This window comes from Falco rusticolus, chromosome 6 (genome assembly GCF_015220075.1).
Source record: "Falco rusticolus isolate bFalRus1 chromosome 6, bFalRus1.pri, whole genome shotgun sequence".
Lineage (NCBI taxonomy): Eukaryota > Metazoa > Chordata > Aves > Falconiformes > Falconidae > Falco > Falco rusticolus.
The window spans coordinates 57,618,580-57,634,843 of NC_051192.1; positions in this window are offsets into that span (position 1 = coordinate 57,618,580).

Below are 16,264 nucleotides of genomic sequence, written 5' to 3' on the forward strand. Positions count from 1 at the left end.
GAAAACAAACAAAACAGCATGTCATGTAAATGTAACTTCAATCTAACGTTGTGTTAGGTCAGCTCGGCTTTGAGAAATATGTGGCTTTTTCAACTGTTACTTTTGCTGGAAAGGTCTGTTTGTAAATGTCAATGATATCACTTAAAAGCAAAACAATAAAGCCTTATGTGGAAAAGTTGCAGAAATGGTATTCCCTAAAGGCAGGTTTCAGTTAAACTCTTCATAAGACTTTACATTTTATGTGTTTATCAGGATATTTCTTTAATGAAGAAAACCTGAATTCATAAAAAGATTCTCTGTCTATTCTCATGTAAACTCCCCAAACCACACCCTTTATATTAATAAAAATGTGTTCCCAGTAACGTTTTCATCTCAGTGGATGTTACACTAGTTTTAAGATGTAAGGTCGCACCCCAGTGGTGCTATATTCCTTTCTTCCCTTCCCAATTTATGCAAAACAAGAAGTATTTCCATGAACATGGCTGACAGTGTAGCTGCCAAGCATGAAGGAAGCAGAACCGCATGGGCAAACATAGCAGGGGCCAGGAGCCAGCCTGCAAGGAAGTGGCAAGATAACGAGCGGTGCCTCACTAGAGAAGGGAGTCCCATCTGATCTGTGTGGGTAGAAATCCTGTTACCCCACAGAGCTGCAGTATTATAAAAGGAAGGCTATGAAAGACTTTGTAAAACTTAATATTAATCTGAAACATAACGTATGGGAGTTTTCTACCAGAAATTAAAATGATGGCAAGTAAGCATGTATCCTGCTTTCCCATCATGAACTTGGCATAAAGGCCACCAAATAAACACTTTGCTTTGTAACGTATATTTGGGCCATGGAATTCATTGCTGCATATAAATAGTAGAGATAATAAAAAGTATAGAGGGGTTTAAAAACTATTTAAATATCATAGAAGGATTAGATTTGGAAAAGCAGCTACAGACCTTCCTCTCTGGAAGCCTCCAAGCTGTTCATTGCTGGAAAATGAAATTAAGATGTAACAAAAGAAACACTGCTGCAGGTTGGTCCTCTTACACTTCCCTTAGTTTCGCCTGCTAGCAATAGTCTTCACCCAGGGCTGAAGGCAGGATGCGGATTTGAGTGTCCCTTGACCTGCCCAGCATGAATGCCCACATGTTTTGGTAGGTGCTGGGCTGGGCCCAAACATTTCACGTAAAGAAAAGGGTTGCATAAGCATAGACATAAAGTAAGTCTGGAAGGCAAGAAACTGAGAACTCTAATTGTAGTTGCAGCGCTTACTTTGTGGGATTTAATCCAAAAAACTTTTAAATTAGTTTTTAATATTTTCTCCATTTCTTGATAATGGTCATGTGATCTGCTGAATTAATTTATAAATCTCAGGGACTGAAGAACATTTTTCCTTGCTATTTAAACAAGCACTTAGCAGTGCTTGCAAAATTCTTGTGTTCATCTTTTGATCTTCATTTTATTTTGTCAAACACAGTCAATAACCTGTACGATTCCAACATGAATAGCTTTTACTACTGATAACCTTTGATCACAAAAGATATGTATTGCTCTGTGCATTCAGCTCCTAAGATAATTAGTAAAATTGAGATGGCCACACTCACAGAACAACTTTACTGAATGAGGAAACACACTGTTCACCATAAGTGTCTCACAATCTGGCATTACTTTTTGAAGATGTTCTCAAAATAGTTTGTTTGGCGATTTTTAGGGAAAAGGGAAAAGCTAAAACAAAAGGAAATGTGTTTACAGTGTGAATACATTATGCTTTTTCAATCAGAATAGCCCCCCGAGAATTTGTGCCACAAGATGAGTGTGTGTGGCTCCATGTGTGTTTGCATGTATTGAAGGTGTTTTTCATTTCTACGATGTAATAAGGCTTGAACTGGTGCAAGAAGAGGACGTTTCGTTCTACAACTTTATACTACAGGAAGAGCTCAAGAACAACAAAAATAAATTCAAATACTCTCTGTTCTGTTCAATAATGGTCTTTTGCAGGACAGTCAAGTTTCCCACAGAGTAAATACAATCCATATTATGTAAATATGATCCTGTGTACATTCATTTAATTTAACATTACCATCAGAATAGCACATTTCACACGTGGGAATGCAAACCCCAGCAAGGGAGAAAATTAACTGCCCACAAATTGTTTGCTAACTATAAAGTTTTCCAAAAGAAATCTCTAAGGTATATCTTTACCAGGGGCACAGTATTAGAACTCTAATACCACATGTTTCCATTTGAACAGATGGCAGTGAAAGGTTTGGCTGCAATGTGTTATTAGTTAACAGAAAAAGACTTACTGATAGAGATCAAGGGTACTGTTTAAATTTACTTAGAGGAATGGTGGTTTGTAATCCATTCATACTTGCAAGTATAATTGCTTTATAACTACTTGTCAGTGGATAGAACCTCTAAAGTCCAATGTCTTTTCTGCTCCAGAGACTGTATCTTATCTGCTATTGTAACCGTCTCTTTAACGTGTTAAGAGATGCCTTAGTTCAGGTTCATCTGCTGTTGAACTGAGACAAGTTGTAACATCATTTCTGTAATTTAATTTCTAAAAATTTAGAGGAAGCAACACATTTTATGAGTGCTATGATTTTAAGAAACAAGAAATCATTGCTTATTAATGGCACAGTTTGCATTAAGTGTCTAAAAGCTAAAGCAAAACACATGCGTATGTTATTCTTGTTATTTATTATTCGTGCTTCAATACAGATTGCTGGGTGCTGGAATTCCTACACCCAGAACTGTGACCCCTGGTTGAGAGTTGGAGACTCAAATGGCATATCAAGAAACACAACCTTCCCCTACTTTCTGCTTGACCAGAGAGTGTTTAGTGCATAGCAGGTTCAGTTCTTGGTCCTCCCTGTCAGTTCCATAATGCCTCCCAGTGATGGGCAGGATTGAGTTAAGTGACTTCAGAGTGTCTGGAAGTCCTGTCTGAAGTTAGTGGGATCACTCATATGGACATAGTTAGCCATACATATCAGTGTCTGAAGGACAAGGTTGAGGGGTGCTGGGCTAAGCTTGCCATTTCACATTAAAATAGTTGTGGAAAGATGTATTGAGTCAAATTCTATTGTATTTATTCCACGTGAATAGATTAAGGTTAAATAAGAATAAAGAATGATATAGTATACATGTCAGAGAGAAAAGCCTGTAACAAACATGCCAGTAGAAATGTTGCTATATTTCAGTTCTGCACAATGGTCTAAATAACAAATGAACACACATAGAGTAGGTGAATGAGTCAGCTTTCATTCTGCAGGAAATCTTCCCTTTCTCCCTTTTTTCAGAAAAAAAATGAAATTTAAGAGTTAAATTTATATCTTAATTTTTTTCAGGATGAAAGTTATTGCAATCACCTGAATGTGTTCAAACAGAGGCAGGGTGTTTTCTAATTAATAGTACCATATAAAAATAACATATTCACATGCAAGGCTTCATAACTTTTATTAAAGCTAAAATCCTATTGGCTTCCAACATGAGATGTGCAAATATGTCTGGCACGGGGAAATTTTTTGCTAAATTACTTTCAGGAAAAAAAGTAAAATGTTTATTTGATATGTAGGACATTTCATTTAGAATAATTATAGTTGTAACGTGAAATATTTTTTCAGTCTTACTGAACTCTGTTACTGCTTCTACTTTTTTTTCTTGAAGATTATTTTCTTTTGATGAAAAACCAGAATGTGGTGAAAATATAACTCCAATTCAATGTACATGGTCTTGTACATGAGTCAACTGTGTACTAGTGCCAAATACTAATAAAAATTCTCAGCTGGCATTTTACTTCATCTTAAAATACTTTTATAGTCTCTTTTTGGCCATCTCCAGTAGGAGATGCTGGGAACATGATGTCATAGTCTTCTGAAAAAAAAGCAAGAATCATATATAAAGAGCACACATAAGATAATTTCAGTATAAGACTTGTAATCCTTTACTTAATGCTGTTAAGCCTTTTCTAAAGCTTTCCTGGGTTTTGGGAACCCACACATCAGGAAGAACATCTAGCCACTAGAGAGTGTCCAGCACAGAGATCAGAGGTCTAGAAAATATGACCTTTGAGGAGAGATTGAGAGGAGAAGGTTTGTTTAGTCTGGAGAAGAGAAGACTAAAGGGAGACATGATAACAGTGTTCAAATATGTATAATTGTGGTGCAAAGAATTGGGCAATAATTTGTTCTCCTTGTCCACTTAAGACAGGGCAAGAAATAGTGGTCTTGAAATGAAGCAAGATAGAAATAAGTGAGAAAAACTCTGTATTTGTTGGCAATGAAAGCTTTAGGTGCCACAAATATTTGTGTAAAAGTAAGCAAACAATAGTGATAGAACTTTTATCTTCCAAGTAAGAGTCTTAGATAATTTTCCTATTGAAATAAGTTGAGCTATCAAAAGAACAGAATGAGAAACCTAGCTGTAAAAAGAGGGACTCTCTTTCAGAACGTACTTACCAAAGAAGAACCTTTTGGTCATTACAGGTAGAGTCAAGCCCTTGTTCCGCCATGGGTGGGAAGCAAGTGCTGTCTTCAGACAGGACACACCTAATGCAAATGTGGCATATTATGCTAATTCTGCAGGTAGTATTTGAAAAGCTCTTAGTATTTCTTGGGCCTGGGTCAGTTCCCAAAAAAGTGGCACCCAAAGCCTTTTAAGCCACTAATGCCTGGCGTATCCATGGTGTCTGTACAGGAGTAGCAGCTGTAGCCCCAGATCCAAAGGAGACTTCTGGAATTGGAGCTAGAGCCAGGTGTGATAGGTAAAGTTTTTATAAGAATATTAGAAACAAGCAAATTAATCAAATTCCTAGTGCTTGCAGTTTAAAGGCTTGTCAGCAAACTGGAAAGAGTCTGTAAAAGTAAGGCCAGAAACATTCAAGGTTTGGAAAAAATGGTTTTTTAACAACACTGAAGAAGTTGAAACAAATAGAGAAAAGTAAGGGGCTCTGAGTGTGAAGTGTTTGGGAAGATCCTGATTTCTAATAAGGAACAACTTGTTAAATGTGTGCTTAACTTCAAGTTCACACTAGAAAGTCAATACACATTTTTGACAGTGAACTGGTACAATTTGCATAAAGATGTGATGGATTGTCTTGCTTTTTGTAATTTGTTAAATTAAGAATTGTCTGTTCAAAAGATGTACGGTGTCTAAAATAGAAATTATGAACTGGAAAAGAAAACTTAAATTTTGGGCCTGTGTTATACACAATGCTGAATGTAATTGCATCAGCAAGGTTTAAGTAGGTCCATAGTTCAAATATTTCTCTTTGGCTTTTAGTGAAAATTGAAATAAACCTATTTACCTTTGTAGGACTTTTTAGGTTTGCTGTAGCTGCACACATCATCAACAAAGATTAATCTGAAATCACTACAGTAGATGTTACTAGGTGTAAAATATATTCATTGTAAAATATATGGATTTATGACTTAATATCTGTTGCGTTCATTCAACCTCTTTTCCAACATGCTTACTACTTTTCTATTACAACACCAACTTCTGAGGAAAGTCAGTTTGTCTAAATTTTGTACATATATATATATATATATATATATGGATAGATTTGACTGTCCTTTCTCCTGCAGGCTAAAGTTTTAAAACTCCAGATGCTCATATGTTTAAGTATATGGACCCCATTGGGAGTAACAGGACTAGTTTCACAGGGCTCAAAATGTTATGCAGAGTAAGAATCAGTCTGAAACTAAGATGCCTTCATGTAAGAATCAACAGATGAGTTAGATGCTTATGGGCCTGTTGCTGCTTCGGGAGAGTGGGATTGCATTTTATGCCATCTGAGATGCCCTGTGACCAGCTGCAAGGCTGCCACTCCAGAAGGGTACAAATACTCTATAAGCTCTGCAACGTCTGTCAGCCTTGGCATATGTCACATATGTTGGGTATCTACAAAGAGCTTGGATATCTTGAGTGCTACTAGTTGCTTGTATTTTGGCAGCTGAATCACGCTCTTGCGTAAGTTAAAACACCCCATACATTTAAAGTAATGACAAACAAGAAGGAATTAAACTGAAATATGAATTTTTAAGCTTCTTGCTGTCAGCCAAGTTTCATGTTTCAGTCTTCCAATATTTTTACCCTCCTTGTGAGGCAGAGGAGGATTGTTATCCTCATTTACAGCAAAAAAACCCAACATACCACTAGCAAAATAATTCCTCTATGGGAAGTCTCTAGTAAAACAGAAAATCCAACCTTAACCTTCTACTTTCTGGCAGTGAAGAAATATTGCATACTTCAACTTTACGTAATGGTAAATTTATTGTAAAAGTAGTCTAATTTAAAGTTTTTGTGAAAAAGAAATCAAACTCTATTTACATAGCTAAAGAGATCTGTGTCTGTCACATGGAAAATATGTGACAGAGAAGTAAGCCTCCTGAGACCCAAATCTTTCACACCTTTCTGTATTCACAGTTCTTCTAGCTATTTGCCAGGTTTGTTTTGAGTATTCTGCATTTAAAATTTGATATTCAGTCTATGCAATCTAAAAAAAAAGGAGTATTAAGGGTGTGTTTACATAAAGTTGAAAACACACTAGTGCTGATCTACTGTCATATCAACAGCACCTCTCCAGACACCAATTTTCTCCTACTGTTATGTCACAAAACTTCAGTTATAGTTTTAGAAAGAGTGCAAGAATAAAGGATAGGATATGAATTTACAAAAAGTTGCTTTTCCTCCCTCTGTCTCATTTTCTTTGGCTGTACTACAAAGATTTTCATTATGCACTCCCTCAGCAAAGTTCTTTCTTTGATAACCCTTGAGGACCTCTGCTACATAAGATATTCTGTACTGGATAGTGACAGTGGATAATTTTTCAGAACTCTATAAAGTCTAGAGCAAGTAGGAACTTCAACCATATTTGAGTTTCTTTGAAAAAAAAGTCAGCTAAAATTGTGTAGAATATAATGGAATCTGTTAAGAAATTACTGAAAAAATAGCGAAATAAAAAAAAAATGCAAATCTTTTCGTAGGACACTAAAAAGTATCTTCTATGATATTCCTTATATAATTAAAACAAACAACAGCTACAGGAATATTTTGTCTTTAATTCCATGGTCTGCTTTCATTCAATCTTCCATTATGGCTTGATATCCTATGGCATTCAGCCTAGAGAAATGACAGCTTAAGATGCTGGTCCTGGATCTCTAATTAGCTTAATTAATCTTTAAAGCTAGGTGCCTTTATTATAAGTTTCTGGAGAAAAAGTGAAAACTTTGAGTTTGCACCACAATGATGGCGGATGCTGTACAGTTCCTTGGGCAGCTGAGGTAAAGCTTTCACCAGCAAAGGCTGAGATGATGGGCTGGAGGTGGTTGTGTCTGCAGGGCCAGTGCTGGAGCGAGTTTGGGAGAGGGGAGCAGATGGCTTGCTCTAAAGAGATGCCACAGCATAAAGCAGTGTCTAGGTGATGTGTACAATCTAAGACTGGGCACCAGATCAAATTCTCTGATGTTATAGCCATGGCCTGGAAGTTATAACCACGGGGACGAAATGGAGAATTTGGCACATGAGTATTCTTATTCTAGTGTTTCTTTTTGGTCATAATATTTGCTGATCTCGTCCTTCCCTTAGTGCACTATATAACACTATTCACCTGCCATGGCTTGCTGTACAATTGCCTGAATATTTGTGATAGCCTTCTGTTTCTAATAGCCACTTGCTGGTCCTTGGCAGATAGCCACAATAAGACTAGAACAGCATAGGCTAGGTGGAACAGAAGAAAATTGTCTTCTTTTAAAATACATGTTTTATAGCCTCAGGAAATTGCTATAAACCATTCCACCTTGGAAAAAGAATAGGGGTTTCTATTTAAAGCAGCCTTTACAAACAGCCCCTTGATTCACTGTGTAGCTTTTGCAATCAGATGGATGGGACTGGATGGAACTTATTATTTTTAGTAGAATCAGAGAAGACCTGCAAAGCTGGCAAACTAGGTGGGCTTTCCTGATGGCTTGCTGATCTCAGGGCGTGTGTGGATATCTCATAGCTTACACAGCTGTAACGTTCTTTCACACACTGTGGCTGGACTATCCCATATGTTGCCACAAAATGTTAAGACATCAAGACTCAAATGTTCTTTTGTTCCCTTTTCCTCTCTGTGTATGTTTTACTCAGTAGCTTTGTTTATTTTCTTAAAATATTTCCTTTTTGTTTGCATTTCTTGGCAAAGGCCTCCATGTGTTTTTATAACTGTAATCTTCTTTTGGTCCCTCTGCCAGCTATATTACCCAAGATTAGCCACAAGTGTGCTTCAAGGGCTTCAGTTGCTCAGAAGCACTCGTGGTGTTAACAGGATACCAAAAATAGCTTTCCATTTTCCTCTCAGCCTAATATGTTCAGTTCAGGTACAATGCTGAAGTACAGAAATATGTTTATAGTATTGATTTCCTTCTTTTCCATCTACTTTCAGTAAATAAAAAAAGATCATCTTATGTTGAAGAAGTGCTGCAAAAAGCAGATAATTGTCTTTGGTGTGGAATTATTTATACAGATTTTTATTTTTTTTTATGGTAGGGAAATGGCCATTGTAAAGCAGAATAAATTCCCTCAAATGCCGTTTCTGAATCAGAACTGCCTTAGCAGCTACTGGCATTTCAGTTTGAATGTAGCATTAGAAACCAGTTTTTGAAGCAGGTGAACAGGAGTATTATTCCTGTTCCAGCTAGGATTCTTGAGTGAGACAACTGTCAACTTCCAGGCGCCCCTGAAAGTGTTACAACATGGCTTTTGTAGAGAAAGATCAAATATTAATTTATAATCAGGTCAAATGAAATAGTTAAATGTACTTTATGATAAACATTTCCATGTAGTCAGTTTTGCTTATGATGAAGGAACAGAAGAAATCTCTTTTTACAGAAGTCAGAATTCCTAAATGGTTAATCCACAGATCTTTTGCAAAAAGCTACATTTCTAACCTTGTGCGATTTTTAAAATTTTATTTTACTAGCAAGCTGAAAGTTGTTGACTTGTCAGAAGGCTCCTTCAAAGAGCTAAATACCAGCACCTCCTGAACTAACAATAAGACATGTTTTACTAGTAGTGATGAAACATCTTCTATAAACACTCCCTACCTTACTGACCATCCTTTCCCAGTATTGATTCACCACTGAAATATTTGTGTCACTTGAGTTCAAGTACATGAAATCAAACCTTTCAGTGCTTAGAGTTGTATGAGTGCCACTAAAAGCATCATGCACTTCAGCAGTTAGTGAATTAAATAAGCAAAAGCATGCTAATGGTCTCTGTGAGACCAGTACTGCTGACCTTAGAGAGAGAATGATAATAAAATGAAGAATACAAACAAAAGATGGAACCGTGGGCCTTTTATGGGTCATATTAATAGAGCATGCAGGGATTCAGAGCTACGTGTTATCGTCAGACCATCAAAAGAAATGTATTTTCTGTTTCTTTAGAATCGTGCTGTCAGAAACTACTCTGAATAATTTCCCTGAAATATTTGCAGGATTCTATCCCTGTTATATTTATGCTCAATTTAGCAGTTGATAACAATTGTAAAAAACTTGGACTAATCTCTTAAAACCAGGAAATACTCCACAGTTAGGGGAAGTTTTACTCTTATTTCACAAAAGTCAAAATTTGGACAATAAAACATAGAATGCAAATAATTTATATGGAATTATTTTTATTGGCAGGATATCTCAAATTTAACTGGAATTTGACTCTTCTTCTACCTGGAATTATTTAATCTAGTGTTTAATTATAAGGGATAAGATGACTATCGAACAAAATGTACTATCTTCAGATAACATATTTGAAACCGAAGAATTCTGGATTCAGATTACAAGCCATCAATATTTAATTATGATTTCCCTTTAAAATATCCCTTATGTTTAGCAAGAGGGACATAATCAGAGTATGCATGAAAAACAGAATAACTAACGTGAGAAGTAATTTTTTTCTCCCAGCATCATATGCCTGCATAAACCAAGAGGCTTCCACATAAACCGCATTTCAGGTTTTTTCCTCTTATTTATTTGCACTATATTATGTATACTGTATCTCATGGCAAAGAGCGGGAATGTGAACAGCAGTTTAGATCCCCAAAATAGAGTAGGGTCAACTATATCCTTTTGGAAGTCTTTCGTTGGTTTGAATAGCATGTTTTTTCCTTTGCTGTAAATACATTGCAGGAGTTTGTGTAAAACTATTACCCACTTACTCAGGCTTTATAAATCAAAGAAAGACTTCGGACAAAGCTGGGAAAGAAAAACATTACCTCTTTCAAAATATGAAAGTATCCTGGGATGTTTTGTCTTGACATGGGCAGATGTTGGCAGTCAAGCTATTTGACCCTGGCACCATTTCACTGAGTATTTGTTTTCAATCACATGAGAGGAGGAATGAATCCTTGATGTTGCTGAATTCTTGATGTAGTATTTTTAAAATAATTTAATTTAGGGCAGTATAAACAAACACATGTAACAGTGAATAAGAGAACTGACTCATTAGGGAACACAAGAAAACAAAAAATAGGAGGGAAATAAGGTATTTTCTCTCCTTCCTCCTGGTCCACAAAACATTAAAATCATGTGTCCCAACTCTGTGAACATTTATCCAGAAAGACAATTTTACTTTCAATAAAAATTTCACATGAATGATTACAGCTTGTAATCTGTTTGCATGACAGTTGGTGTCACCCAGTAGAATGTATTTATGATAGCAGTGAGGATTTCATGGGTAGTATCATTATATTTCCATGCTCTTAATGCATTTACTTACAAAGCTACTCATGTCAAATGAACACCTGAAATGGTTGTAGATTATTTTTTTCTCCTATTTCTTACTCAGTAATGTAAATTTACTATGTTTATCTAAAGTACAAGTGCAAGTGAAACAGGTAAAGTCAGGAGGAAGCTTATAATAAGGAGGAAGCTTGGTGCTTGAGCTGGTTGGCCAGATGTTGGCTAAGTTAGAAGCAAAAACATGGTTCTTTGGAATATTGCCTGCATATGCTAGGTGACATAATCTTGGGGGAAAAACAGGAGAAAAGGAAAATAAAATGTAGGTCTTCCAAAGCTACTGGTAATTAAATGCAGAAAACTTGCACCTTTACTGACAGACAGTAACAACACATCTCTTTTTATCTATGGGCATTTTACCACCATCAAATTTCAAATAAGGCAATAAAGTTAGACTTCAGAAACTAGAAAAGTTAACTATGACTGTTGTTAGCCATTGCCAGTCATTACTCCAATCTAGCTTTCCATACACTCCGATCTGTTGATCTCTTCTGTAATTTTCTTTTACATAGATAATTCTTTCCACCTCTTCCTCCTTATTCCATGTTCTCAATTTTCCATTCTCCAGTCTATGTTCTTATGGGACAGGTGCACACCTTCAAAGTATTATGGAGCAAAAATACATTGTTTTTTTTTCTTTAACATATAGAATAACCCCAAGGAATTTCTTACTGCTGTGGGCACTAATGTGAAACATTCCCCTTCATGTATATGTTAAATAAAACCACAAGAAGCAGTGTGTTGCTCAGAATTTACTGGATGTATCTCATAATTTGTGTCTTCCCATATATATTCTTGTATGCATTATATATGCTGCTGATTTCATTACTGATATATTGCAGCATCACACTACTACAAAGCGACTGACCCAGGGCTATATAATGCTAAACCCAAGAATGACAGAGTTTAGATAGAAAACTCACTCACACTCACAGGTAATTTTTGTATTTCACAGCTTAGAGAGGAGGGCGGGTTGAGCCAACACTTACCAGTGATGCGTTCATTTACTTACACTTATTTATGACTCAGTCATATTTTAGCACAAACCTCGACATATAAACTTTACATACACCTCCTCTATCTAGCTTGCCTGTTTTTAGCAGACATTAACAGTATCTACATTTTTATTTTTGCACCTGCAATTAATTGCCTAAAGAAATCTCTGTAATGAAAGCACTGCTGTGGCTGAGAGACATGCCAGACATGTGCACACAAAATACACTAAAAATTTCACTTGTGTTTGCATTGGTTGCACATTAGCAACATTTTCACAATGCTTTGACTACTTGAGTTTTGAGAGGGCACACAAAAACACTAGGAAATGAGGGAAATTAAGGGCTCTGCAAATGAGGAATAAATCCAAGTGTATGCTGCTAATTGCTCTCCCTTTAAAAAACATGATTCAACAGTCCCTCCTACAATAACACACTTTTCTAAATAGAGTAACAGTAAGAAGAGCTGCTAGAGAAGCTGAATTTTCCTTTAACTACTGTTCTTTAAAAGTGATTCCATTCAACAACGTACAAGGTCGACAAGTCAACGCAAGACCACCCTGGTTGGGGATTTGCACTCAACACAGAGTTGTGTCAGATCCCTCAGCTGAGAAACGTCAACCAGCACCTTTCATATTTATGGTGACTCATAAACAGGAAATTCAGCCCTGTCCACGACACTGGAGCTTTTTCATATCTTAGATCCTTTTATGAAGGAAAAAGAAAAGGGTAAAAAAAAAAAAAAAAGGAAAAGAAAAAAGAAACCTCTCAAAACAAAACAAAGAACTTAGCAGGACATTTAAAGCAGCTGCCTTCTATTTTATGTGCCAAAATAAATATTGCCAAATTAGTAAGGCATACTGAACAAATTATAAGCTAAATGCAAATTTATCGACTGAAATACAATGGTAGAGTAGCCAAGGAGCTTGCAATGGTATAGTTCATCTTTGTAAGTAGGTGTTTTGGTTGGCCAGTTGCTGGAGAGTGACATGGGAACAGTAATATAAAAAGAGAGCATTTCTGTTACACCCAAGATGAACAGTTTGTTTTAGAAAGTTCAAGTAAACATTTTCTAACATACATTCACTAGTTTCAGAGTGTCTTTTGCTACCAAGAGAGAGATAAAAACTGGTTTTAAAAGTCTCTTATGAAAATACAACATTTCAGAAATGGTAATGTCAACATGATAAATTATCCAAAAAAAATTTTATTAGAGTTTCTCATTTCAGAGTAATAAGAAATTCTTCATTCTATTCCCCCATATTCTTATAAGGACACACATGGCCTTTTTATCTCAGATGTTATTTAACCTTAAATAACTAAAAAAAGTATCACAAGATATACTGTACACATATATTATAAATAAACATGAATACATATATGTGTGTGTGTGTGTGTGTGTGTGTACCCAATTTCCAGAGGGAAATAATCAGTCTAATACACTAAATCTAGTGGCTGGGTAGTTCATACACATGGTTTACATGAGAGCTCATGAGCCATTTTTATCAGCGTACTGTTCACTTTTCCATAAGTAAATTTCAATGTTACCGAAAAAAGAATTATTTTCCATTGAGAAAGCTGAAGCTCAAAATTTTGCTTCAGGTCAGTCCAACTGAGACTTCTTGCATTTTGGCATTACTAGTTTGTTGGCTTGACACAAAACATTCATATTTTAAATGAAATGTTTAAAGTCCTCCTTTGATAAAGCTGATAATACATTGCAGGAAACATGCTGTGGCCAAGAAGTCTGATCCATGTGGAAGAAAAAGAGACTTTTTAAAAGTAACGAAGGTTGCATAGATAAATAAGGTTCTGGGAGTGATAGTTAATGTGGAACTGATTTTGAATACCAGGCATACCACTCTGTTCAATAATTCAGACTGAAGCATTGAGATTCAGAGATATCAATGTATTTCTCAAAAATTATATCAAAACACAATACTGATCAATTAGTGACTCACAACTACTTAGATCCCTCTCCCTTGGAGAACAATTTCAATATCATAACTTTTAACCCCAAATTTAGGGTTAAAAACCTGAAAAAAGTATTAGAATGATACTTGGAACCAGACTTCGTCTTTTTTCTGTTGCAGTTTTCCCCTTTGACCCATTATATCTCAGAGTTCCCAGCTCATAATCCCACCTTCACAGTTTGAGCAAGCTATAATGAAATAATTTTACTTATAAAACCAGAAGCAAACCAGCAAGATCTCTCCCCAGCCTTCCCCGTTCCCACCAAACTAAAAAGAAAATGCCCAATTGCAGCCAAAAGGATTTCAACCATCTTTTTGAAGGAGATGGTAAACGCCTGCATTCCCACCCCGTCAGGGTGGTTCCCGCTGGCCTCATCCGTGTCATGTTGCCTCATCGCAGAGCCCAGCCATGCCAGGAATGGTGTTCGGGAGCAGGCTGTTGGAAATCATGCCGCACCTGCTTCTGATAGACAAAGGTTTCAGCTTCAGATTTACCCTTTTATGCACAATCACATGCTCTGGTTGAGCATCTACAGAACTGCAGCTGAAAGCCGGCTCCCAGCAGACTCCAAGGAGTGACTGCTGCTTTGATTATCAGCAAGAACATTTGGCAAAACGTGCAACACAATTAAGAGAAAACAAAGTTGTGAAGTTTACTGTTTGAGTCAGCCTAGTTCAAAACAAACAAACTTTTTCCAGCAAAATGTTATTGGTTTCCTTGGCTATAGAGCCCTTCTGGAAAAGAAAAACCCCCACAAAAATCCCAGTGCAATTTTAAATTCTGACGCACTTCAGGGGTTAGATTTTCCTCACAGAACACTGCAAACACGTTTTTTCACATTAATTTAAAATCAGAGTGGTTAATTTACAGAAAGCTGGCTTTCTGTGATCTGAAGAGGCCTACATGTTTCCTGATTTGTCATGAAGCTTTGGTCAGGGTGAAAGAGGGAATATTTCCATATGCTGAAAACTTATATGGGCCTTGATGAAGCTGAGACACAGAAAGGAGAGAAAATAAGAGCTGATCCAGCAGTTTTCTCATAACTGAAAAGGAGACAAAACCAACTCCCAGGCTGGACTGAGAGGGTGAGTTTGCACCATCATGATTTTACGTACCATGGTGGCATTTAGAATATAATATTTAGCCCCCGCCAGCACTGCGGCCGTTGGGGAAGATGGCTTTCTCCCCATCGCGGGAGGCCAGTCTTGCAAGACAAAATACCAAATTATTTTTCTTTCTTAGATTTATACATGTTTATCTTTTCTAGAATTCATCTGAAGTAAAATGGATCCATCTTTCTTCCAAATAATACAAAACAGATGGGAACAGGGTTGTGTAAGTCACAAACTGACAAGAACCAAAGCCCTTCAATGACTGTCTCAGACCCACATGATATTCTCCAATCTGACAGACCCGTTACATGAGCAAATACTTGCGGCCCACCAGCCAGCTTTGTAGCAACTTCCCAACACAGGCAGCTGCCAGGAGAGTTATTCTGCTTCACTGTTCCTCATGCTGATTTGTGTTACACCATTGCGGAGGGAGAAAATGGGTGAATGGCTTTGTGTGCCAAAAGGCTCTGTGACACAAGCTCCTCTTGCTCCTGGAAAGCTAATATCTGTATAGAATCTATATCAAACTTGCACGTATGAACAAGCCCTCCAAATTTCCTAAAATCAGTGTCCTCTAGTGCTGAATTGATTGATACATGTTATATCTCATATAGCCATTGCAGAGGTAACTGTTGCTTTGGTAAAAATGGAGAAAAAAGAGTTATTTTTAAAAATTTTTGCTACTATGGTGATTAGAATTTAGAAAGTTTAGAAACTAGAAAAATTAGAGAAATTCTTCATACTGACAGCCATTGTTTTCAGTCATACCTGCCTTCAGCTTACTGGTTTAAAGAAAGAAAGCCACTTTTTTTGGCTTACTTTTAGCTTGCTAGAATGGAGCACCCTTCATAGTCACCACTGAATTTGGCTACTGGAGATGCTGAAGATGTTTACTTCGCCATGGGCTTAGATGTACCTCCACCATGGTTTAACCCCAGCCAGCAGCTCCACCCTACACAGCTGCTCCCTCATTGCCCCAGAGTGGGATGAGGGAGAGAATCGAAAGGGTAAAGTGAGAAAATTCATGGGTTGAAAGGCAATTTAATAGGTAAAGCAAAAACTGCATGTGCAAGCAAAGCAAAGCAAAGCAAGGAATTCACTCACCACTTTCCACCGGCAGGCAGGGGTTCAGCCATCCCCAGCAAAGCAGGGCTCTGTCATGCATAACTGACTTGGGAAGACAAACACCACAACACTAAACTTCCCCCCCCCCCCCCCCCCCCCCCCCCGCCTTGTTCTTCCCCCAGCTTTGTGTGCTGAGCATGCCATATGTTATGGAATATACCTTGGGTCAGTTGGCGTCAGCTCTTCCAGCTGTGTCCCCTCCCAGCTTCTTGTGTACCCCCAGCCTCCTGGCTGGTGGGCTGGGGTGAGGAGCAGCAAAGGCCTTGGCTCTGTGTAGGCACTGCTCAACAG